Raw genomic sequence first — 26,509 nt, 5'->3', positions numbered from 1 at the left:
TTGGGCTATTTTGATATTTGGCTTCCAGGCCAGATTCAGCAACTGCAGTATCCATCCACACCAAGGTAGCATTACTGTTATGTTATGCAGATGTGCAGACATATCTATTGCAGATGGCATCCTGGCACTGAGCAGGTGAGAGTCTAGGCACACCTAGGGCCTAGAATGACTACTCGAAAAGCCAGGTCTTCAGCTTCTTGCAGAATTCAAGAACTGAGGAGGAGGCTCTTGTGTGTAGCGGCAGGTTGGTCCACATTTTAGGAGCGATGTAGGAGCTGGCTTAACAATTTTCCGTATGCGTGGGCTTAGTGCAAGTAGGAGTCTAGAAGAGCAGAGGTGTCTGGTATGTACTGTAGCTATCCTAGAATTGAAGGAGAGCAACACATATACATATTTTAAGTGTATTAGATCATAATATTAACATGCATTATCTTCGACTTTTCCTGGAAATTTGTAAGATTTCTTTAGCAAGTAGGTCGATAGATTATCATAGTGTAGAACCGTGTTTCTGGGGTGAATGTGATTTGTAAGCTTTGTTCAGTTGCCTTGAGCCATTCCCTCTACCTAATACTCCTGGCAGCCCTATACACCAGGGATGGCTATTGGTTCATGACCATTGGCTCTTTTGCCAAGAACCTAGGCATGAAACGAGTATGCAGATGCCGTAAGTAGGGGAGGGGTGGGAAAATATTGACCTAGTACGAACCTCATTTCCTGCGCACAAATTAGACTTGTGAATTCTCTAGGCTTTATGTATTTAACTGACAATCTGTAGGTTAAATGTTTCATAGGTGAATGGTTCTGGCATGGGGGGGGGTTTCTTGATGGGTGGGGGAGGGGTCTGTTGGGTTCTTTGTTTATGCTTTGCAAGGATGTGGCAAACGCCAGTCAAAAACTTGGCTGCACACACTGTCAACATGTATAGCTGGGACTGTTTTTCTGAGTAATATTTGCTCGTTGATAACAAACCTTAATAAACAAATACAAAAAAAAGTATCTAGGAATGAGGAGCCTACGTGTCATGTCATGGCCTAGGCACTTGGCACAGATCATGGTCTTCAGCCAGACTGATTGGGAGTGGGGTTGGGGGTACCGTGGGGGCAATCCATACATGGATTTTGATGTGGGTGTTTATAATGATGCCTAATTTAATACTTCAATACAACATTTTGAATTCAAAATAGTTTTCTCCAATAAACTGCACAAGTAACAAGGTAGCAATATAAACCAATTCACACCTACCCCACTCTCAAGTCAATCACATCAACTTATACTCTGGATTCAATTTAAGTAATTTTGCACACATAAATTCGGATCCAGTGGTTACCACTGTTTACCCAACCAAAACAGTTATTTCCGGAGGCTGACTGCCTGTGTTTCTGTTGTCCATCATTTTATCACCGGCTCTCTTGAGTTTAATACCCAAGTAAATGCATTCTTCTTGCTCTTACTGTTGAATTTGTCAAGTTCAAGTGTGCTGTATTCCCTTTCGACAGACAGCTGTTCAGAGTACCAGAAATAAAGCAGCATATGCCCAGCATAAAGAGGCCGTAAAACAATGATACACAAAGCAAACATGTATTAAATCCAGGATTTATGACTGGTTTATGAGAAATGTGAACCAAACAAACAATTTGTAAGCAAAGGGGTTCAAACTTAAACAACTATTAGTCTCAACGTTTATCAAGTAGTTGGGATGGGGATATATCAGAACTAAGAAACCCAACTGACATAATATCTAATCTGGGCTGGTTGCGGAATCTTGTGACAAGTCATCACATTTAAACCAAACTGTTGAATAGCTCACAATTTATTGGGCGGTTGTACTCTAAGCACGTCTGTACAGCATGCTGTCTTATCGGGCCAAGGCCTATTTTCTCTTATGACCAAAGTAGCTCTTTATATTTTGTAGAGTGATTCGTGGTTCTTTTTGACTAGACTGGTCCATAATGACGACAATAATTACATTTCTTGTATACCCACTAATGCTTTTTTCTGCTGATCCTTGAATTGTGGCATCTCAGCCACCTCAACTATACTCTTTGTCCTAAATTCAGGGTCAGTTGAAGCTGTTACCATTGGTCTCATAGACTTGCAATGGTTGCAGATCTTCTTTAGTCTGGTATTTAAGATTTCCATAAGGGATGCAGTCAGAATGCTAACTAAATTGCCAGTGTGAGTGCTTTTTCGCTGACCTTTGTGTCATGTTCAACAGCTGCAATGGTTTCTCCTTTGTTTCTTGGTGCTTGCTCATTAGCCACTTCAGAAATGAGACCTAAGGTTCACAATGATTTAATTATTGTCCCTGTTTTTTAGGATGTCCATTCACCTTTTATCTATGAGATATTAAAATATTCCTTTCTCCAATTCAGCAGATCACCAATCATTTTACTTTGGTCACTGACTCGATAATTTGTACTGCTTTTATCTTTCTTCTGAACGGGCATAACATGAGCAGGCTAACTTGTGGAAATGATGCACACAAAGTAGCTTGAATCCAGACGACTCCCTTTTTGCTAGACAGTTGTTAGTAGGGAAATTAGTCACAGGATCTTATTGGATCTTCAGGTTTCACAGAGACCAAAAACACTTCTGCTTCATTCTCTATTTTCTTGTTACTCTCTGCCATGGCTGGTTGTTTTGGCGTGTTTGGCTATCAACACTTTCAATATTCCATTCTGGTCATGTATCTTAACTACAGAAGGCATGACCGCCACTTTCACTTGACCCACCGATTTCCTGGCTTCCACCCACCTCTAAAATATAGTACCATCTACTTTGGCTTGTTAACTGCAGGTCAGATACAACCAGTGATCATGCAGAAGACGAAAGGCTGACCGGCCTATTTACAACAATGAAAAGCAGGAGCAGTAGTGGGTTCTTGTGATTGAAGATACATTTCTGAGTTTTTTTGATAACTTGTGAAAGAGGTCGTCGACTCCTGCTTATTTTGCCAGACCTGAGGGTCTCCTTTGAGTACCTCAGATGGATCTACAAATCCTTTGGGCCATCTCCGGTCTCTTTGCCCGTTCACAATCCCGGGAAAGGGACTTCCATTAGTTCCATTAGTACACTAAGAGCCTGAGTTGGAGTTTGGCAGATGGGGCTACTCCATCACAAACGTGACAGATATACTGTCCCCCATATTACGATTCAATTATAGCCTATGGAGATCATAATACAGAGGACCGGAAATATCAGGCCCTGAGACAGAGGCTGCCAAGTGTTTTCTGTTTGATACTCTCCTGCATGTCATGAATATGACTTTTATAAAAAAATATCTTGGTAGATCGGCCTAATTTGTCTACAAACATGTCATAGTCAACAAAGCAGATGAGATACTTAGTTTAAGCTGAGTATGAATTTCATTTTTTATTTTCTAAGGCACTTTTGACATTAATTGTGCTTGTAAATACTTATTCATACGTATCTACTTCTTCCACCAAGATTCCAATGAGCAGGAACTTCATGGTGGAGCATCGGGCATATTCAACGGATGATGGCTCCAGTTAATTACGGAATTTTGCTGATTTCGTTTTTTGTGCATTGAACATTAATGAACGCAGGCCTGTGCCACAGCAATTATTGTTTGAGATTAGTTTGCAAATTGGTTTGCAAAAAACACAATGATGAACGATGAAGAAATATTTCTGAAATGGATCGAGCTGCCATAATCACAGTGACATTCCCTCACAATCCTCTAGCATAAATGTGATGTTTTATTATAAAACAAAAGCAAAACTGAGCTAATATTTGGAGGGGCTTTCATACTGTATCTCTTGTAAATCTTCTATGGCTCAAATGCACGATAATAGGACGCAATTACTCCATCTATGACTAAATCTCCGATTTCAGTTGTTTGCACATAATGCCACTCATACCTTTGCACTTTCTCTCTCTCCACGGCCTCGAGGCAGCGTGGACCTCTAACTTCTTTCCATACCTTAAGCACTTTCTACCTTCCCCGTAATCTTGCCTATCAGAATATGTGTCTTCTGCCTTCCCTGCACACACGCACATTTCTTCTGTCTCATAGCAGCAGAGTTCCGCCCATTTATAGCCTTTCATGTATGCAAAGGTTCTCCTGCTGGCAAGGACATCAGATACCCTGCAGCCTTCTCCTGTTTGTTTAAACACCAGAAACTTGCAAGCTAGGGTGCAGAAGAAGCTTAATTTTGGGTGATGAAGGTTCGTACTGGTGGCACTGCACAGACTAGGACCCTTCCGTGTGTCGTTCTCTATTAATTAAGACATCTTGCCTGCATATCCTCCACCGATAAATCTCACACCAGCTTTCCAGGATTTGCTCAAGCACTGGAACACTTTCTCTAGGTTGCTTGGGTCATTCATGCCTGTGAATGAACCATTTGGAGACACCGCACAGATGTAGTTGAGCTGGGCCAGAGGTTGCCTGGAGGCCACATCACAATAGAAAATACATAGATGAAGGCGGAAATGACCCAAAGTGTCCTTGAAAACGTAAGCCATCTTAAAGCAAGCTTACTTAACAAGTTTGCATGTGATTTAAGCAGGAGTAAAAATATGACGTATACTTGGAATACTGCATGACAGGCAGGCTTTTAAGAGTCACTCAGTGGCAGAAGGAACAACTTGTGGGCACATATTTAACACTTTAATAAGTGTGCACTCCACTTAAGGTCTGTGTAAATTGCTTATAATGATAGCACACCCAGCCTCACGTGTATGCTTACATAACTGAGTGGTTAGGATAGCCTTGATAGCATCCCACAATGACAGTAGTGGGTAAGGACCATGTTACTTGCATTTTTGTTGCTGAGAATCCGTGCAGTACCAGAAAGCAACATCTCCTACATGCACCTTACCTATGCCAGTGAGAAGGCCTTAATGGCAGCCTCTTCATGCCAGGGGTGGCTCTTTATTCCCACTCTGCCTGTGGAGTAAGGAGTACTCCCCTCTCAATCAATCTGCCTCAGCCAGTGAGAAGTGCACCCTTTTCTCCGATCCTATCAGTGAAAGCCCTATGTGCCTTCCACAGTGCTTTAGGTGTCAGTGGAAGAATAATCAATCACCTTCATCCTGCACCTGACAGAAAGGACTCTGATATACATATTTTGGGGAGTATTGCGGTACATTTTAATTTACTGTCGAACAAGAATCTGCTCATGTCATGAAGTCAACGGGTTAAAATGATGCAACCTATTGAAAGCACTGTCCATCCCAGGGATACACCCAGGACACACTGAATCAGCACATATGTGTTCATTTGTGACTCAACAAGAGTGAAGTGCTCTGTCCAATCATCATTAATAAGGAATTACATATAGGTCAGTCATTTTTTTCCCACCTTGTATTCCAGACCTCCAAATAAAATCTTTCTCTATTTTTTATGCATCCTTGGCATGGCTGAAAGCACACGCACACACACATGCTCAGAAGAATGTTACAAGACTTCACCACCAGTAGAGGAGCATGCCCCTCAAAACCATAACAAAACATAAGTAACGACTTTTGTTATAAACAAGGTCAAACATACATGGCATGCTGAAAGGCAGTCTACAGGAAACACAACTACCAGAGTTTCATCTTCTATCAGTGTAAACTCTCCAGGAAAACACACCTATGGCACTCGTTCCCAACCTTTTGACTTCTGTGGACCCTCACTTTGTTATTACGGGAACCTGGGGACCCCCTCTGACTCATTATTGGAATCCTAGGACCCCCCCCCCACCTCCATTGAGTCATTACTGGAAGCCGGTGACCCAGGCCTTTACATTCTTGATGATTTGAACTGCAAAACAATATTTGAAAAATACAGAAACAAGCATGCTATCGAACACATACACAAATGATAACACATCTTATTTAATTTGCAAACAAATTAAATAAATAAAAATGTAAATGTATTAGGAGGTTTGGAGCCTTTCTAAATTCAATTGAAGCCACACAACCATACTACATTCTATTTGATGCACCTGTGCTGCTCCACAAATCAATTTGTGAATACTAACTACATTTTTAGCCTCATATTTCAAATTCCTAGACTTTTACAGAATGTTTTTAATTTTCAATTTTACATTAAGCCATTTTATTTATATACACCTTATTATTCTGTCAATATTATATAATTTTCTAAGCAGTCACAGCTGATGAGGAGGCTAAGCGGACCCCCAGGGGTCCCTGCACCTCAGGTTGGGAACCACTGACCTAGGGAAAATCACAATTCAATCAATCAATCAACTTATATAGCACCACTAATCACCCATTGTGGGATGAGTAATAGTTATCCAGGCGCTGGCTGCTAATTCAGACAAACTGACTGCTAATGAAATTAATAAAATGCAAGAAGTGATTCAGAGGGCACTAGGGCTGAAGGTAGGTCTGACCTTGCTTTCACTGTGGCTTCCTTGAAGCTTCGAATTTCCTACCCTAGTTCACTCTGATAGTTCCTAGGAACAGATCTACAGGTTACTTTTAACACCCAATCAGAAGTAACTTTCAGAAGTAGTGTGAAGCTCACTTGGAAAGAGCCTGCACAAAAGAAGGCACAGAAATGCAATTCAAAGAATAGTGAAACCATGAACTACAAATCTTTGTTCAATAATCCTAATTTCTGAAGTTCATACTACAGATTTTCCATCGTTAGTAATTTGATATAACCAGTATTTGAGTGACAGGAATCATTATTTAAAAGAGACTAATGGGATCTAGGTTAATAAAATATGCCAGAAATCTTGAAAAAGAAGTGTGACCAGACAAATGCATACATATACATAAAGACAAAACATAAATTCAACTGACCATCAAGAATTAGTTCTTCAACATCTTGAGCCCACTGAGGGTTCACAAGAGTTGGTCTCAGCCAGCTACCTCTCTCTCAACACATTTGGAACTGCTGTTGCAAATTTACTGCAACAGACATACTGGAAAACGTCCGTTCTTCTTTCAGCTGCGAAAATAAAAAAAAATAGGCTACAATGGAATCCATAAACCAACAACCATGATCCTATTACTTAATATTTGAAAGGCAACTACCTGTAACAGCTCACTACAGAGAAGATTCCTGACCAGAGCTGGGCAGAAAGATGTACAACCTGCATCACAGGAAAATGGTGAGAACAGTGATAATAAGACAAAGGTTTTCTGTTGCTATTGCAATTGCTAATGACATTTTTGGATGACCTTTTAACTTTTGCTAGAAACACTTAAAAGGTGCTGTGGGATATGGTGTGAGTAGATTGGTTTGATACACCATTTTTATTATTTTCTTTATAGCAATCAGTTAAGTCCAAATCAGGTGTAAAACACTCAATGTATGAACATAATGATTTTTTCCAAACTTCTTTGGAACAAAATTGGGTAAGATTCGTCTACTTGACAACTCTGTAAGTGTCACAATTCTGGCAATAAGTAAATGTTCTCAACCTGCAGACTATTAACAGCTGTGTTTATTGGCATGAATGACCTGTTAGCCTTGCCCTCTGAGAGAGACAGTGAATGGCTACGTGATAAATACTGTCTTATCTAACCGCAGTATTGTGGGAATACCTATGAATGGGAAAGCTCATTATCGTTTTTAGAGCACTATAGACAGTTGTATAATTAAACGTCCGCTATTGTGCTTTGTCATGTCCATCCTATAGCTTGTTCTCCAGATTTAAAGTGATAGCAACTGATGTTTTACAGTAGCAACAGTATATAAGTATGCCTAAATTCAAACTGTGTGAATCAGCCGAGCTCCTTAAAACTTTGACTATGAACAACGATTCATCTCAGAGGTGCCATCTGACCGAAGGAGAGGTATGGAACACTGAATGGATATGTTCCTAGATCTAACAAAAGGTTGAATGACGTTTCTTACATTAAAATGTTAGAAAGGTTTTCTTCATATTTCGAATGATTGCCTGTGCTAAGACTCAGGATAACACATTTTCTAGTGTCCAGATTAGGTTCGAAGGAAGAGTTACAAACACAACAGAACTTCTGACTCCTCAAAGCAGGAGTTTTTGACTTCTCATGGCAACATGGGAGACCTCATGAATTATAAATATCAAGCAAGAGAGTCTCTGGCAGGATAAGAGGTAAGGTAACTGTATACTAATCTCCCCCGCAAACTAAGCCTACAGGTAGATTGGGGAGCTCCCTGTCTTTTTTCCTAAGCACTTCAGAGTCAAGACTGGCTACACAACTCTGAGCAATAAGGAAAATCTACCGGGAGAGGTTGGTGTTGTTTTTATTTACACCAACATGCTTCAAACTCTGCATCTTCCTTGAATATTGTATGCAAGTGCGTAATGGTGCTGTCATGCAGCAAGACATTGCTGTTCGAGGATCTTTAAGCCGTAAGCGCTGATATATTCAGGAGACATGGCACAATATCAGTTGTTATTGTACTAAATAGTATGACCGATAACTGAGTGGAGCATTGGGTAAACAATACTAGCACCTTTGTTCTAGTTGGTATGTGTTCCGAAGGAAATCATTCTGGCATCATGGTCTGGCAGTTCGGGCTAGACTTCCCATGGAAAGCATTGTCAATACTGATTTGCATATGGCTGGGTCCAAACTGGGGTGGCGTGGTGGACAAAAAAATGATGGATTAAACCCAGATCTCTGTGACTGGGGGTGAATGTTTGCATTGTTCAGCATTTCACCCATTATTTGTTCTTTTTGCCTAAGGAAATCATGGCAATCATTTACCTTTTTCCAATGGTCTTTCAGCTCCGCGAACTGTTTGCCCTTGTCGCTTCTAGCTCTCTGTTAATATGATTTAAGACTACAAGAGAGTGTCCCACTCTGGTCTTTGTACTGTGAGGTTAATACACTAGTCAGAGTAAAATGGAAGCTGTTTTAATTTGATGGCAGTGTACTAACTATGGTGGAATGTATGACACTTCATCTCATACCACTATATGGCATGTGCTTTCTAGGTTGATGTTACCCCTCAGTTTTTCATCTCTCAATGCACAGACGTCCTTTGGTTTGATTACTCTCAGCACATCTACAATTGCAATGCTGGGCTGACTGTAAAAGCTATGATAAAGAAATCTACTACCGCAGGAGGGATCCTGGCCACATTGCAACTCATGATAGCAGGAAAACGCATCTTTTGAAGATGTATAATGGTCCAAGTGAAGATGCTTCATTGCATTTACCTGCAGTGTTGACTTTGTATCACTGGATTAAGTGACAACAGCCAGGGCTGGGCTGGGAACTAACACAAACCCTGGCAAAATTATGAACACTTGACCCACAAAGCACCATGCTGACAGCATGCCCAACTGTGTCAATTGGCTTTTGGGGACAGGATGAAGTATCTTCCACTAAGACAATTCTTGCAAAGAACTGATCCAAATAATGCAAATTATGGCATAACTTAAAAAAAATGGATAGGCTAAGCATGTTTGAGGGTCATGGAAGCCGTCCAGTTCTAAAAGTAGCTCCTTGGCATGCAGCTGAGTCAGAAAGGAAAGCCTGTTCATGGCAACAAGACTGTTTCCAAACTGAAAGAGTTAGATGCTGCTGTGTCTTAGGCCCATCATCATTTCCTTTGTTGCAGTGGTTAGATGCTCATCTTGTTCACGGTTCTCGCCCTTTTCTTTTAGCCCATTCCCTGCAGAGTGCCTAAAGTCTTAGTCGCTGAGCAACTGGGATTCAAATTGGATTACCACATCAGTAATTGAAAACACTGCAAAAACAACACACAAAACGGTTGGCTTGTGCTCATGTTTTACCACGTTATTTAACTGAAACCAGTACCAAGATTGTTCACAATGTCATACTTTTAGAGGAGGCAGGAAATAAGGTGCTCTTTAAACTCTTGATCATTTTATACACACTGTATTGTAGAACCGCTTGAAGGTACTCTTAGTTCTGCCTGAGTGCCTACTGTGCAGAGACAGACAGGCACACAGTTTTAAAGAGCGACTGTCCTGGCACAACTGTGATTTCGGTTTACAACTAAAACAGCCAAAGAAGGTCCGAGGTCCACTTATTTGCCTGGTGTACTTCTTGCCATGCTTGTTCCTATGGCTACGTTTACGGTGATACAGGTGCTTGAAAGGTCATGCTGCCACTTTAATAATGCAGCAGAGTCTCAGGAAAGTTGTTGATTCAGCCTTTTCATGTACTCCTCCTGCAAAGGCTATGGGAACGTTTAGTTAGCATGACCTACTGCTTCTGTTTCTAGGACAGTGGCCTCTGAGGAAGGATATCCTTGGAGGTTCGAACACCTCATACTTTGGGGATACTCCAGTACCCACATTATGTACTGGGTGACAAAGGGTCTCTAATCTCATTCGCACAGCTTTGAGTCCCTCAGTGACAGCTGCCCTGTCTCAGCTAGTTACCAGGGAGCGAGACTGTTCCTAGAAGCAGTGGCCTTCTCGCTTGGGGCTGTGATTCCAAAATTCCACAGGCTGCCTCCGTGTAATCAGTGCATTGGTACCACCCACTCATTTTGCCCAAATCGCAACAGTCACGTAAACCTGTCAAAGGACAAGCATGCCGTAAGTCATGGGGCTGCTGTAAAGAACTTTTAAGGTATAGAAAGCAATAGAATTACAAGTCTATTGTCCTATAAAAGTTGCTGTGAAAAATGCAGACGTTCAGTACCAGAATTATGCAATGTTAAAATTCCTTGATAAAGCAAAATTTATTTTACCTCAAATGTTTCAAACACAAAGGTTATAGAACAAAAGTAGCTCTTAACTATTTAAACTACCTGATGAGCATCAACTTTAGTAAGACTACCCTATCTCTAAATAGGAATTGGCAATAAAGTAAAATGATCATTGTCTCCACCACTGTCCACTAACAAAAATGCCCAATGTCCAAAGAACAAGTTCAAAATTATCAATGCACCAATCACTACATGTGAGCTATTACCAACAACTCTTCAGCTGCCCACTCATCATTACCAATGCACTTTTCACTAACATAAACAATCACCAATGTCCTTACCAATATTCAATAACAATTACCGATGCAGCCACTAAACGTTAACAATTACCACGACCTCTATGATTGTCCATAAACAATTACCAATGATCTAACCACTAACAATTACCATTGTCTTTGCCACTGATTCATTGTCTCTATGGAGGTATGGAACGTTGTCAAAGCAAGTAATTTACAATGCAATGCCAACTAACATGGCTCCACTACTACCCACTAAAAATTACCAATGCATCTGTCCATTCCAGTGATCACCGCTGGAAGACAGGGTTACCCGTGGGAGCAGCTGCTGAAATTTCTCAATTACTGGGCAGTGGCGCTGGAACAAATTTCTGAGCCGGGGGTTGGGGTGGGGGGTGGGGGATGGTCATCACGATTACCTGGCTTAAGTTCCTTGGCTGTACCTTCCATACCGCTAGTATATATTTTGAGATATTTATACTCTATTTTGTAAAGCCAGCAAATGCCTGTATTTACATATGCATTATAAAGCCTCTAGAGTACTGTGGATTTCTCAGCAAGGGTGGTACTGTTTAAAATTTCAACCCTAATTGTGCCGTCATGTAACATGCTGTTAAAAGAATTAGCAGCATGTAACAACTGTGTCCGCCATGAAACAGTTTGTTCTTCAATTTACAGTAAATGTGTCAAGCGTAATAAATAAAGGTTTCTTTATTCTTAAATGTCCCTCTGAACACCATTAAAGCTATGTGGGGGTGCGGAAGAACCCCGGTACCTCTACTTCCAGTGTCACTGTTTCTGTGTTTGTTCACAAAAGGGAAAAGGCTGGCATAAAAGGCAGCCGCTGGGGACTTGCCTGCCTGCATCACCCAGGCACATAGATATCAAGCTCTGTTCTAATGTATTACAGATGCCATTACAACAGATAGGTCCTTACTGTGTCACTACGCCTGTCTACTATCCGAACTGGATGGTAGGAGGCCACCTCTTGCCCGGTGATGAATATGTATTTGACGGCGTACATAACAAAGTTTGCACCAACAGGAAAAGTAATTTATTTTCTATTAACCTCTATGCTCAAGGTCCAATTTGCTAGGAAGCATGGTCGTCCTTTTCTGTGTGAGGTTGAACGCTGCCTGAAGATTACTCAGTCTACAAGTCGTTCTCAAAATACATTTATCTTTAGATTCTATGGCAACTGTAACAAGTGATCAGGTTAAGGCTTTAGAAAGTCCTTGGCACAGCAAAATGAAGAGTAATTCTCGCGCTCGGCGAAAACAGAACAGTTACATGACTGATTTTCTGATTTTATTGACAACAACTGGGCTTTTGCTTCTTACATCCATACTGGAAAATATATTTTCTTTAGAACGGATCCCCTCTGTGACATTAGCAAAATGACACGGTGTATCACGTTATAATTCCCTTATCTAGTTGTAGCCTGGATATTATACCCCATATGGGTTTTTGGAATAAAGCTCCTCCCTTCGTAGTCTCAAAAGCGGCATTAGAAGCACTATGGAACGTAGAAAATAAATGTTCACTGTTAAGGAATAATGACAAAGCTTTACTTTCGTTAAACTACGAACTGGATTAATTTAACTCGTCAACCTTAGTAACAACATTTTTAACGTTACGAGAATCAACCTTAGAAACGACATTTTTAACGTTGCGAGAAGTAGGTTACATTTTGGGGAAACTGACAAAAAGGCGGTATGTCTAAATATAATATACACCTACCATACCATGTGCGCCACGTGCGTAGACATATATATATATATATATATATATACATATACACACATAAACACATTGATATATAAGCATATCTAAGCGTGCAATAAAAGGTGAACAGGCATTCATTTCCAAATAGCTTATTAAAAAGGGTTGACGCCGTTCCCTCCCATTGCCATGATGACAAGAATTAACAGCTGTACAAAAGTGGCAACAGAATACCAATTTTCACTGAAAGCAATCATTCTACAGAGGGACAGATCTGTTGAAGGACTGGGCTGCTAGACTGGAACAAAGCACCGTGATTTTCGAAGTTCCCTCCTGCACAGAGAGTGCACAAGCAGGTGCAATCACACAAACAATGTGTCCCTAAACACAACAAGGGAAGCAGGTCGGCAAAAAGAGGACCGGTCTTTGAAAATTCCAAACGAAGGCACACGGCAGAAACTGAGCCACCCAGAACGAGGCATGCGTCACCTGGACTGTCAAAGCTTTATTTATGGGCAATTATGGGGCGCCGATGTCACATGAAAACAAAATTACAGTCACGTCAGCCCGTACAAATGAGCTGTCTGTAATTTAGTGTTATTGCACGTTTCTGTGCAGTGACACGGCGCAGGAAACACGATAAATATTAAAAAAAAAAAAAAAAGCCGGAATGTTACCCGAGGCTCGATACAGTTATCATATTAAACAGTCAATAACAAACCTGTAATTACAGCCGGGCGAGGTACAGGAACGGTGCAATTCCGAAGTCAACGGGGACCGGCAACGGAAGCAACATATTCAAATGTGAGCCACCGTGCTCCGTTACAGACTCCAATCTTCCCCCTCTGGAGGAGGAGAGCGAAGGGTGGGCTGAGGGAGGAACAGAGGAGCCCACTCCCCCTCCTCCCCACCGCCAGCTGCACCAAAAAGCCTCCTCGAGCTCAGCCCCACGTTCCGAGGCTGCCGGCCCCTGGCAAGCAGCTCCTTCCTGAAGGTTAAAGACTGGCAGCGCCTGCACCTGGCACGCGCCACACAGAGCCCACTTCCAGGAACCTGCGCACCGACGGCGCACAGCTCGCCAAATGCACTCAACCACCCCGCCGTACGGGAGGCGCAACGTAGCCGACACTGTAACTTTTCCTTGCTCCCCACAGTTTCCATTATCTGGAGGAAAAGGCAGTGAATGCCAGGCGCGTCACAGACGGGCACTCCTCCCTGTAGCCCCCTCCATCCCGTGTTAAGTTTTATACAGCGCGAACTCCATCGAAGGGCACTGGCGCGCTTTACCCGAGCCCCGGATTACGTTGCACAAGTTCAGATTCATGACTTGTTTTATGCACGGGCAGGTTAAGCTATTTGCTCAGATTCACGGGATGTTGAGCCGACGCCGGGACTGGAACCTTGTTCCCCAAGTGGGCAGCTTTTGCCGTTGGACCACATCGCGTCACACAGGAGCCTGCACATCATCACACAAAGCAAAGCAGTGTTAATTGAACAATTTTTAGCGTGGGATGACGGCCAGAAACGGTAGCTCACCAAAGGCATAAGGAATATGTGACAAATGCTGTCAGTAGAGAAATATTTGATGGACGGATGCCTCTGTTGTTCATTCTCCAGCTAATCATTCAGGTTTTATGGTGTGCTGCAGAACTTTCCCCATCCCTAGCTCCAGCTCCACTGAGGTAAAGAGCTCTGGACGCAGGCACGTACATAGGCAACGGCAGCTCATTTATTATGTATCCAGATGCACCATACAATCTCACTCTTCTCTCTGCCACCCACCCTGCTCATGCACTGCCCTGCGTGCTGCTGTCTGCAGTGATCGCCTGCTGTTCTGATGCCACCACAGTACCTCATTAAACCACAGCTGGCTACTCTTTCATCTGTCATATGTGTCTCATCACCACTGCGTTAGGCCAGCTTTATTTGGTCACAATTTCAAAAAGACTCTCAAGTCTAAATTGATAGGGATGTCCGAAATGTTTGCTTGTGTTAGAACCTTAAAAATAATGTAAATGAAGTGTTTTGCTATGTTATCCATATCTTAAATCAGTTCATGTTTTAGCATGAGACTATAGAATTAGCAAGAAAAGAGGCCTGCAGCATTAATTGTTGGGAAAACAGTCCAGAATTTTACATTTTTTTAAATCACTAACGCTCATGAAGGGACACCAAGTCTTCTATTCCCAAACCATCTCCAACCACAACCCTACCCAGCCGCAGAGTACATCAGTTTGTCCATCTCTCTTCAACCTTCCAGTTCCTGCTGGCTGTACCCAGCTAGGCCTTCTCACCATCACTCATTAGAAAACATCAGTACAACCCATCACAACCCTCCAATGAACATTGCCTATAAAAAGTGAGGGACTAAATACCATACATAATGGTCAATGCCGCCAAATGAAGTGTCATTAATACACACCTATCATAATCATCAGTTTAACAGGAGTTAAGCTACATTGTGAACTACAAGCACAGACCCAAGGCAAACGCAGCACAACAAGCAGGTCATGCATACTGGTGTGGGCGTTTTCTATAATTAGAAAAAATATGTGCTTGGTAATATTATGAGTCATTCCTAATTAAGGCGAAAGTGTTGGGAAGTAAAGAAATGTGTTTTTCTTGACTTAAGCTGACTACCCCTGGACTACATTTTATAAAACATGACTGCAGTTTCATAATATTCATTGTGTGTTTATATTTCTCATTGATACCTCATGCAGCATAATGACATGTTGTTCTCAAAGACTCCGGAGGAAGTCTTTAAATACTTTCCAAGGCTCTTCCTGCTTGCACACTGTATTTCATTCATTCAAGAAGCCTTTTTGTGTTTCATATAAATAGTTTGTTCTGAAACTTCAGATGACAATAGGTTAGAAGGGGTGTAGCAATATTCATGTAGTGCGAGTGTTAGGATATTAGGGTTATATGACGTTTTCTAATGCTGAAATATGATTTGCTAAAATAGCATTATTTTTGATTGCACCATGCTGACAGTGCAGTTTCCATTAGTTTCTGCAGTGAAGTTTCCTTCATAAACTCTCCATTTTTGGGATGAGACAGATTTTGTCTATCTACTAGGGATGTTGCCTAAATATCCGTTGATTTGCAGCACTTTTGGGACAGAGTTCATTTTGCAGATTTTGCTTAATACTGCATTTATTATGAACTCCGGGAGCTTTCATGGCAATTGATTTCCATGTTCTTCAACTGATTTGTTGAAGCTGCTGCTGTATTTACATTCTTCCTGTATTGCACTAATATTTCAATACACTTTCACGGTTTTCATATTTCGTCTCTTGAACTCACTTTCTGAGTCATTTCTTGGTGGTGGTATTTTCAAATGCTGTTTTGAATTTCGTCTTTAGGAATGCAGTGCCACATCTATTCTTGAGGACAAAGCATCCCTGACCCATGTCTGGGCGTTATGTCTGTCACACAGATGATCTAAGAGATAGTGCCCACTGTTGTGCGTGACTTGGTGGACAACGCCTACACTAGTTTTAAAACTGACTTGATAAGAAGACATTAAACTATTTGGAATCTGGCGGCTTTTGGTATGGCCTTCTGAATGTAAGATTCAATGAGAAGCAACTCTTCCCAAGGTGGTGAAACGAGTTACTGGATACATGCGAAAAGAGTACTCTTGATGGAATAATGCATTATTCCATGCAAATCAAGCCTTATGTTAAATCTTGATTAAGGGGGCACACAGCAAAGATAGTTTTGTGTAAAAAGTCCGGATTCTAAAAGTAACTTATATCCACTTGGAACCTCAGCTACAAATCAGCCAACTCCCAGTCTTGGTGCATAACTAAGTAGATTAGGGAAATGATCAGTGAACTGGCTACCTCTGCTTCTATGCAATCTTTGTTTTTATTAAGAACTGCAAAAAATGAAGGACTTGGAAAATCTGAAATGGTTTCATATAAAGCAGCTCTTCACCTGATGCAGGCAGCATTATCTCCCAGTACATACTGTGAAAATTAATTCATGTCTCGGGCTCGCAGGTTTTTGATACTCCCCCTTCTTTCTCCATCAGGCAGAGATCTGAGGGGGCTCACGGACAGACGTTGATGCTACCCAGGCACTGTCCTGTAGGAGACAGATGTAAAACAGGGGCCACAAACGAACGGGCTAATTAAATACTTGACATAAGGGTAATTTCTACAGAATTAACTACCTGTCTAGCAACAGATATCAAACTAGGAGACAGGAAGGGCAAAAGAATTTCCAAGGAAAGATGTGAAATATTTGAGAATAAAAGTAGATCTCTCAAAAGCATAACTATGGATTTGTCAATGTTTCAAAGACATGGAAGGAAAGAGCTGGTAACAGTGACTCTGGGTCTCACGAGGCATGCAGTGGACAGGTTCCAAAATATAGCACTTACACTTTGCTCTCTAAGGAGTTTCTTTTGGCAACTTTGTTCATGATTCTGAAGCACGAGAACCCTTGCATTTAGCCTGCCAATATAGTACCCGCTCAACTGGAGACAATAGGGATATAAAATAAAGTCCTTCTGGAAGGTTTGTTTCCCTCATCTTTTGCTCCTTTTACAGCAAAGAGAGGCCGGGGTAACTGCTTTGTACTTGCTGCGGAGCAATTTTCATTCACGACCTCAAACAGTGTCATGAGAGGTCACTGGATGGAATGACTGCAAGGGGACCTTTCACCTCCCTACAAGGACTGCGGCAGCATTAGCAAGAGCAGCTCCCGTGCAACAATGTCCCGTAGTGGATGCAAACCCTTTGATGCACCGTATTTAATCTCGGCAGTATCAGGCACAATCTTTGTTGAGCACTTTGCTGCATAAGAAAAATAACTGCAGGCATAAATTCTCAGGCCCTGAGGCATTTATGCTCGTAGATCAAACTCAGTATTGTGACAAGCCACCAGTATTGGCACACTGTCCAGACTGGTAAATGTATAGGTTACGGTGGTAAACGAGATTACACAGGTCTCCTACAATGTGGTCTACAAACAGACTTGTACGCTTGCAGGTATTTACAAACATTGTATGGGTTATTTCCTGCCCTAGAAATGCATGCAAAACGACTTCTGTAAAAAGCAGGATGAAATACTTTAGCATGCTGGAAATGGAAGTAAACACACATATTTCCTGTGCTGTAGGCAATGTAACGGATTCCCAGTAGAGAATAAGGTACAACAAAAAACATGCACATGCATAATTCCGCTAGCACATGCATAATTTTCCTATAAGTACTACAGTGAATTGTCTGCCATGTGGATAATCCCTAGTAGTAAGCATACACCAACAGACACGTGCATGGAAATCTACAACTTCCATATATTTTGTGCCTATTTTATAGGATCTTTGTGGCCTACTCCCAAAATAGAAACCTTGCAGTCTCCAACATGCTACTATACCATGTAGCAGCTTTATGATTATAATAAAGTCATTCCAGGAATTGTACGATGTGTAGATTTATTACTTTTATACATAAACATTGGATAAGACGCCCAACGATTCTTAAACACACCTGTAAAAAGCCCTAAGAAAACAGGAAATGAACTGTGCCTGTAAGTCAAGAGCAGAACAGAGCAGGAGTTTCCCTTTACTGTTGCCACCACTATAAACAAGGACATAGGGCTAAGCTTCCTTGTTTCACAGCCAAGACTATGCTTCAGTGGGATGCTGTAGGGGGGGTTTCTGTGTTTCTTTTTGTTTCCGCTGTTCTTGGCAGTCTTGTTACGCAGTGAAATCAGGAAAGGCTACCACAACCCACAGATGACCACCATGTATGTGGCCAATGAGCCGCATAAAGCTCTATTCTCAATAGACCAGCCCGCTGATTGGAGCCATCTGTAGTGTCACCGTGCACCACTAATGGAAAGAAGGGGGAAACAAAGGACGCCATTCTGCCTTAACAGGAGAGTGAATTATTTGCTGATGGAGAGCCAGAGAGCAGTACAAATGATGGCGTGCAGCAAATGACGCTCAGAAAATGACACGCTTAAGAGTGTGCCAGCGCCTTCAGGCCTTGGGCACCCACACAGATCTGTCACAGGAGACTGATTTGGATACCAGTTACATGAAAGAGACACGTGCAGGACTTGTGAATTTGATTTCCGGAATTTTATGATTTCTTTCCTCCACAAATGGGTTATCCATGGATTCACGATTAGTGCTGAGTGCAGGAAAGGATCAGGATTTTCCATTGTCCAGTACATTGAAAATGCAATTTACACAGACAGCACAGCCTCAAATAATAGTAAACAAACCACCCTTCCTTCAAAAGATTAAGTGTCAGTCAGGATAAACAAGTGATTTTTTCTACGTGTATTTGTATGTCAGGAGTAAGTCACTACTAATTTGTGAATGACGCCTATATTGTTTAGCTACAATGCACAGATACAGTGAGTTGTGACTTAGGATGACAATGTATACGTGAGATCCTTTTCTCAATCCACAAGCAGAATACATAGAGAGGAACAAAGATAATTGATAAATTATATATATTTTTAACACTCTGGGTAACACAACTGCAACTACTTCGGTATTGGGATCAAAGTCTTTCCTGGACTGCCTTTGGCACTCCTAAAAAAAGGCGCCTTTCTACACTTTTATTGATGAATGAGGCCTCTGGCATTCCTGTAGAGAATGGAGACATCTGGCACTATTAAGCAAGGAGGCCTTCATCAAATATGTAAAGGAGAAGACTTCAGTGCAGTCATCGTGGATGGAGGACATCTGTAGCAGGCATTCAGCACTTCTGTTGAGTTAGGATGTGTTTCAGTTTTCCTTTGGAGGATGGAGGCTGATTCAGATGCCTAAATGACAGTTCTGCAACAACCAGTTAAGTAAGCTAAGAAATAGTAGTGAGGAATAAAACATTTTCCATTGGAACGAAAAAGGAGATTGGATCCAGTGTAAGGTCAAGCATCTGCGGCATGGAAAGTGAAAGGAGATTCCAAATCAAGATTCAGCTTGTCCACGATTATTAGAATGAAAGAACAACATACATATTTTCCACAGATGTATGTTGACAAACACTTTTTACATGCAGTTATTTAATAATCAGTGCAGTCTGGAAAGCAGTAATCCATGATCATCCAAGTCTCAAACAGCAGGCTTTGAAAAGATGTAGCTGGTGGTCCCGGGGGTAGCTTGAAGCACTAGGTTCTGCTCTTCTCAGCCATCCATGCAGAGATGGGATAAGATCTAGGAGGGCTAGACCCACTGGAGTAAGGTTCTCCTTTCCGGACCCCAAAGTGAAAGAGTTGATCTACATTTTCTCAATTCTCGCTTTCATAATGATGTTGGTGCAAAATATTTTCTGATACCAGCATCTCTGAAATCACAATGCTGGGGTCATGCTACAAACACGATGTCATTGATTACTTGGATCCTCTAAAAGGGAGGCAAAGCCATGTCCTGCTTGGGACTCAAACAAAATGAAACAGGAAATCTTAGGCACGACTCAACCAGTCGTTCGGGTCGGCCTTATTGGGTACTAGGCCTAAGAGTGTCTGTGCTTATAGACAGAGCCCTCTCCTACACTCTCCTATATATTGCTACAGCTATCTCTGCAACTCGCAAATGCCACACATGGCTGGACCTTGTACACTCATTTTGAGGTCCTGTCTTAGGAAAACTGTTAGCAACTAGATAACACTGGCTTATCTCCACCCTGTCTGAAAGGTTTTTTATTCCTATCTTTTTCTATTAAAGTACAAGCTACAGAGCAGTGTGAACTCTAGTGTAACAGCAGAAATGCTCCCCATTCTACCTCTGGCCCTAAAGAACATTGCTCAATAATCACAAATCCCTAATCTCATTTTCAACTTAAAAAGTGGCCATCAATGAAATCCAGACTGCCAGAATAACTATTGTTAATTTACATAATTTGGACTGAGAGTGTGCAGGAGGAGGGGCTTCTAGAACAATTACTTTGAAACTCTATATTAACATGTATGTGCCTTATGGCAAACATCAAAAGTATCACATTGGTCGTTTACACAGTGAGAGCCTATATCCTTGTATAACCAAGCACTGCTGAAGCTAACTGGATTGGAGGGAATAACAGCGTACAGGAACAATTTAACATTTGTGAACATAGCTAGAGACGTTTTCTCAAGTGTGTGTGTGTGTGGGAGGGAAGGAGTTAGGGAAGGGGGACTGTAATCCTAGTGGGTTAGACGTCTGCAAAGGCACGGGGGAGGGGGGTTACTTAGGGGCAGGGATGGCAATGCCCCTAAAGATTTGGACCTCCTTTCGGTCTTGTAAGAAATAGGGAAAGTCCTGATGTGAAGGAAATGTTCATAACCTTCAGCATAGACTGAGAGGGCCGCTTCTAACCAACTTACTTCATGTGCATATTTCTTCATTACCAAGAAAAGGATTTGAATATGTTGAGGAGCGGCATGTGGACTGAATGAGGACATTTCCCACTGTAGTAGAGAACCGCTGTTACTGGTAACTTATTTTCACTACTCAACAAGTGACCCTCTAAGTAAGTTACTTTAAACACATTTAAACCCCGTAGCAACACCGAAGATGGTGGAATTCAGAGAAATTGAACTAAACATGCAAACTTGTGACTTATATATCTCACAAAACTGGCCTTTAGGCGATTCAAAATGCTCACAATTTTGAAAGATATAGGAACCGGGGCAGCACCTCCAAGGAATTTAACGTGCCCAGGGTCACACAATAGTATTAAGTAGGGAAAACAGAAGTAGAATCCAGGTCTTTTGGGCTCCACGTCACCAACCTGACCAGTAGAGCACAGGCTGCCTTAAGCAACAGAGAAGCAGATCCTATTAGGTGACAGCTTCGGTGAGGGCCGTTAAGGAGTTTCTACTCAAAATGTCTTACTGGGACATGAAATAGGCCGAGACATCAACATAAAAGTGGCCCCATAAGTGAATTAGATAGCTAAACAAGGGGTCTGTCTGCAAACTGGGGCAGTTTTTAACTTTTAAATACTCCTTTTATATGTGTTTTGCAAGGTATGGAAGATTACATGGTTGTAAGCTTCCTGCAGGCAATTTTTGTTTTGATATCAGGGAATTCAACAGTAAAAATCGTCCCATCAGACCATAAAACAAGCCTACAAACAGCCAAAAAACGCAGTCCACATACTGAGCTGTCAGACCAGCCCTGTGGACACTGCCTGATTGCCCTACAGGCCAGCCCGACCCTATCTACCCATCTAGTAAATAATAATGTTGAGTGGCGGAACTGCTGTTGTTGGGAATGCACAGCAAGTGTGATTTCCCCCTCTGTGAACACTGGAAGGTAAGATCTTATTTGTACGTTTTACTTCCATGCAAATGACGACCATACTTTTCCACCTGCAGCCACTGCAGCATACAGAGCTGAGTGGTAAGCGATAAAGCAAAGTTTTGCGAGTCTACTTTTCTGCTGTGTAGAGAAGGCACAACAGCAAATACTACGACACCCTCCAGGCTGTATTGCCCCTCAAACATCCATACTACTTTGGTGGGAGAGGCCCATGGAGGGGTTTGTGGTTTCACACCATACTGTGCCCTCTCCATCAAAGTGAGCTGCATCTTCTCTCTACTCATAAGAATAGCTGGGAAGTAAGGGAATGACAGATGAGGAAATGGGAAACGGTCTGTTTTGCTACTGTCAAAAAGAAAATATGTAATTTATATAATTCTCCACACACTGGCTTTTGCTCCCAGTGGTCATTTCCACCACCTGCCTAAGCCAGCGGTATATATTTCAGCAACACACCTCTCCTCCAGCCAAGACTGACTCCACCAGATACAGAAAGCAGGGAAGAACATAGTCAACATCACAACACAAAAAGCTCCACAGAAATTATGACAATTAGGGGTAGGCTGTGAACTCTGCTCTGCTCGTGGAGTTTGCCGTTTTTCCCCCACTCCATGCTCTGCTTAGAGTTCAGAAAAACACAGTGGAGAGTATTTTTTTCCTAGTTTGTGCTCTAAGTTGGCAAACGAGGAAAACCAATACCTCCCAGTGAAATTTCTCAACGCAGGCGGTCGCGGATGGTCACTCCCGCCTTCATTCAGGAATTTCTGTTCACGTTGATCAAGTTGCCACTCGAGTATAAAATCTACTCGAGCAGCAGAAAAGAAGCAGCGCCTGCTTGCGCTGCGCGTGGTGCCGTTCGCGCTGATTTTTCAGTGTGGGACAAACACCTGGTGCTAAAAGTTAGCGCGAACGGCGTGACTTGGCGCACTCCGCTGCTTGCGAAACTCCACGTAGCACGCGGAACTCCGCCCAGGCCTAATGACAATGAAGACTGAATCCCAACCCCCACCTCCACTCCAATATATAAAGGCCTCTCTAGTGCATGGAGCACATTCGTTTTTGTATCATGCGCTGGTGGGTATGGCCAAGAACAGAAGAATGTTCTGTGCTCTTTTTGATGGGAAGATAAATGGCGTGCCAAAGGAATTCACCTTGGAATAAAGCGGTTGTCTAATACTTAGGACTTCACTGAAGCACTTCCACCACTGCTCTGCGGCTCGGACTTTTGTACTGACAATATCAGAAGGTTTTAGGCTCTGCAGTAAGTTCCTGGGAGTAAGAGGGGACCAGGACACGATAGGGGGGGGGGGGGGGAAGAAGTAGAGTTAGGAAGTGTATAACAGGAATGAAGGGGAGTGATTCAGTGGGATAGAAAAGTGGGGAAAAAACACAAATGAACTGGAAATACAAAAAGACTGTCAGAGACGCTGGCCTAGCAAAGGTTAGGGTGAGTAGGAGAATGCAGTGTATAGGAGGGAGAATGGGGGCGTGAAGGGGGAGGGTTTTTTTATCCCGCAGAGTCAGGTAGAAATGTGTATAGTGATTGGGTAAATAATCAGTGAAGAATAGTAGTATACATTTTGCACTGAGGTTCTGTTGATGGCTTGCTCTGCAAACCCAAAACCTGAGCGATACAACAAAATGGTTAGCTCACAAAGCTCTTCGCCGAATATACATTCTCAATAGACAGAAAGAATTTTAAAAGGCTACTGCAGTGAGAAATCAAGAAAGTGTTATATGAAAACAATATTTATTTACAGACTTTATTTATTTACAAGTTATTTTGCTAGATATATTATCGCCCCTTCTACTGGTGAAAACATTCTTTACACAGACAATAATATTGATTTACTTTTTTCCATTAATTACATTTGAGACAGGGTGCCAAGCAATCCAAAATGAATAAACATGAGATGACCTTGTCTACTGTGAATATAAATGCTAATTATTTGCATATTTATTGTTTATCCTTAAAATTTCCCTTTATTGCAGCTCCATGGATCAATGCTGCATAGAAAGCTACATGCCTGCAATAACGCTCCCCTGTGATCAGGGATTGGCGCCTTTTCATAATGGGAATGGACGTCAGACACCGGTTATGGTTATGGGTAATGTGGAGGTTATCATGAGAGAGATGCAATGGTGGAAGGACGGGTTATCGTAGAGTGTGAGCAAAACAAATGGAATTTGAAAAATAAGTAATATGGTAAAATACTCCAATGAATCCAATGAACTGAATGTAGCAATACGTAATTTAAAATAGAGCCGATTATGTCACAGCTGACGACATTCTGTGAATGGAAAAAAAGCTGTGAAAGTGAAAACAGGTAATCAATTACGGTGTAAGCTAGATTTTAGTCTGACTTTGGTGGACCGGAAGAGTAGCAGAGCAACAAAATTTTCGTTATGTAAATAGGATTGCATAAACACATGGGAAGGAAGCAAGCATAATCAACCTATGTCTTTGCTCAGAATGTAAGGGGAAGGTAATGGAAAGCTACTTCTGCCCATCCACAATGCTGACCTGTAAAGAACAACAAAAGATTAGTAATATTCATTTTTTCTGTATCCAACAGGTATTCTAGGGAGCGTCTATTCTTTTACTTCAGATTGTTCCTGAGCATAGGAAAGGCTGAGATGGTCATCCCACAGCTGTGTCACAAGCTGCAGTCTAGACAATGTATTACAGAGGCGGCTATTTCACGCTAGCCACTCTGCACGTCAACGGTGTAATGTGAGAGCTGGATGAATTGAATGCTGAAATCCACTTCCCAAAATGAATAGAAAACACTCACTCAACTTTAACTCAGCAAAATGGGCTCCATTATCCTGGCCCCAATGGTTATGAGTGTGTTATCTTAAAAGGGAATTAACTCCAGGGGTCAGGAGAATAGCAAATGCACGACGTGACTTATTGCCTACTCCCAGAAGACTCCTCTACTGTAGGTGAACAAGCAGACATGTCTCCAGATTAAACTTTCATCAGCAGATCTCTGTACTCCATCAATCTTTCATTAGAGCACGCTTCAGAAAATCATCTAGTCAGGTACTATTAGAAAAGCTTTTATCTTCCAAGGTGAAGTTCTACAAACTCATGCCCAACCAGCAAACACCCACGAAAAAAGGAAGCCCGGCACACAGCATAAGATGTATTTCATTAAGATTTTAAATAGCCAAAGCAAAATGAGTTATTACCACTATCTCGACGAATTTGAAAAACTAACATAGAAATTGTTCAAGGGCAAAGGAAAAAAAGAACTAAACGAGCTGGTTCATCCAACACTCTCCACCATCAATTTATCCATGTATCAAACGTTAATGGCAAAATAGCGCTAAGATTTATATAACACAAGTACTTAGAGTTTGCATTATTCCAACAAAGGAATATAGTCAATCACTATGACCATCCACATGAATCTCTACCACAGCTACAACCACTGCATTTTATTTATTTTTTAACCAATTTTTATTTTATTTTAGCATGGTGGTACAATACAGCAGAATACAACACTTGGGACCCCTCTTAGGCTCCCTACAACTATTGCAACATTAACCATTTAGCAGGAGCAATTGGTTATGATGTGTATATATGAGCAAATGCAAACTATATGTCATAACAGCGTGAGTCACTTACAATGATTAGAGGCCTTTAGATTACAGTATTACTTCTCCAGTGCTCTCCTGTTTTATACGCTTCATGCATCCACTGCATTTTAGTTAGTATTTTTACCACAGAATCAAGGCATAAATGGAGTCTGAGGCCAGGCAAATTTTAAGTAAGGGATGCTATTTTTACAAAGAGAAAGGATGGTTCTGGTTAATTGAGCCACATACAAAAGTATGCCCACCTCCCAAGGCTAACAGTCATAAGACCCAAAATAAAGACCTAAAACAAGCTTGAGTCCTGGGTGACTGTATCAGTGTGTTGATGTTTATCAATGAAGTAAAGTCCTGGTCGTCATTTCTTTCAACCAGTTCATTAAATCCATCAACACCTTATGATTTTCTTAGAACACTCCTTTAATAGATTTTCCAAAACATATTCAAAAACACTGCTGTCTTTCGTTCAGAAAGCCGGAACTTCTTCAGGGTTTCTTATTTGAAAAAATCTTTTAAATCTCTGGCAAACAGTTATTGTAAACTGGTTTTCTATGGTCATCTGTGGGCACATTATAGTTATGCCTCTAATGACTGGTAGTTTGTCTGTGTTGTGTTATGCACACATCTCAATCGATGCATGTTGTGAATAGGGTTATGAAAAGGCGTGGTGGCGAGCTGAGCAACGTGCAGCTCATAAAGATTTGCAGAACCATAATGTGCATGTAGATAGCCATAAAAAACAAGTTTACAATAACCTGATACCAGGGATTGGAGAGATTCATTGAAATAAGGAAGCCACGAAGAAGTTCTGGCTTTTGCAACAAAACCCTTTGGCTGTGCTTTGGATAGGGTTTTGGAAAATCAACTAAAGGATTGTTTTAAGAAAATCTGAAGCTCCATTATACCAGTATGGTTGCGTCAACTCAAGTATGAGTAAACCTGGCGTTTTTACACACTCTAGTACTTATGGGAAGCTGAAATAGCCAGCCTCAGAAAAGTACTCTATAATTCTTTGTGAAC

At 41.6% G+C, this 26,509-nt stretch overlaps 1 protein-coding gene across 9 annotated transcripts in view; it reads right to left on the bottom strand.

Annotated features, from left to right (window-relative positions):
* APBB2 (amyloid beta precursor protein binding family B member 2) overlaps window positions 1–26,509 on the bottom strand; it is a 940,970-nt gene that overhangs the window by 141,491 nt on the left and 772,970 nt on the right. The window contains exon 1 of one of the 9 annotated variants that reach the window (XM_069201924.1): window positions 13,340–13,748. The exons of the other annotated variants lie outside the window; for them this stretch is intronic. The gene's annotated coding sequence lies outside the window, so the exon portion shown is untranslated. Of the gene's footprint in view, window positions 1–13,339; window positions 13,749–26,509 lie in introns of those variants that run through there. 9 annotated transcript variants of the gene reach the window in all.

Source organism: Pleurodeles waltl, chromosome 1_2, assembly GCF_031143425.1.
Source record: "Pleurodeles waltl isolate 20211129_DDA chromosome 1_2, aPleWal1.hap1.20221129, whole genome shotgun sequence".
In the NCBI taxonomy this organism is placed as follows: Eukaryota; Metazoa; Chordata; class Amphibia; order Caudata; family Salamandridae; genus Pleurodeles; species Pleurodeles waltl.
Note: the sequence above shows the minus strand (reverse complement) of the source record. Positions and strands in the feature narration are given on the sequence as shown.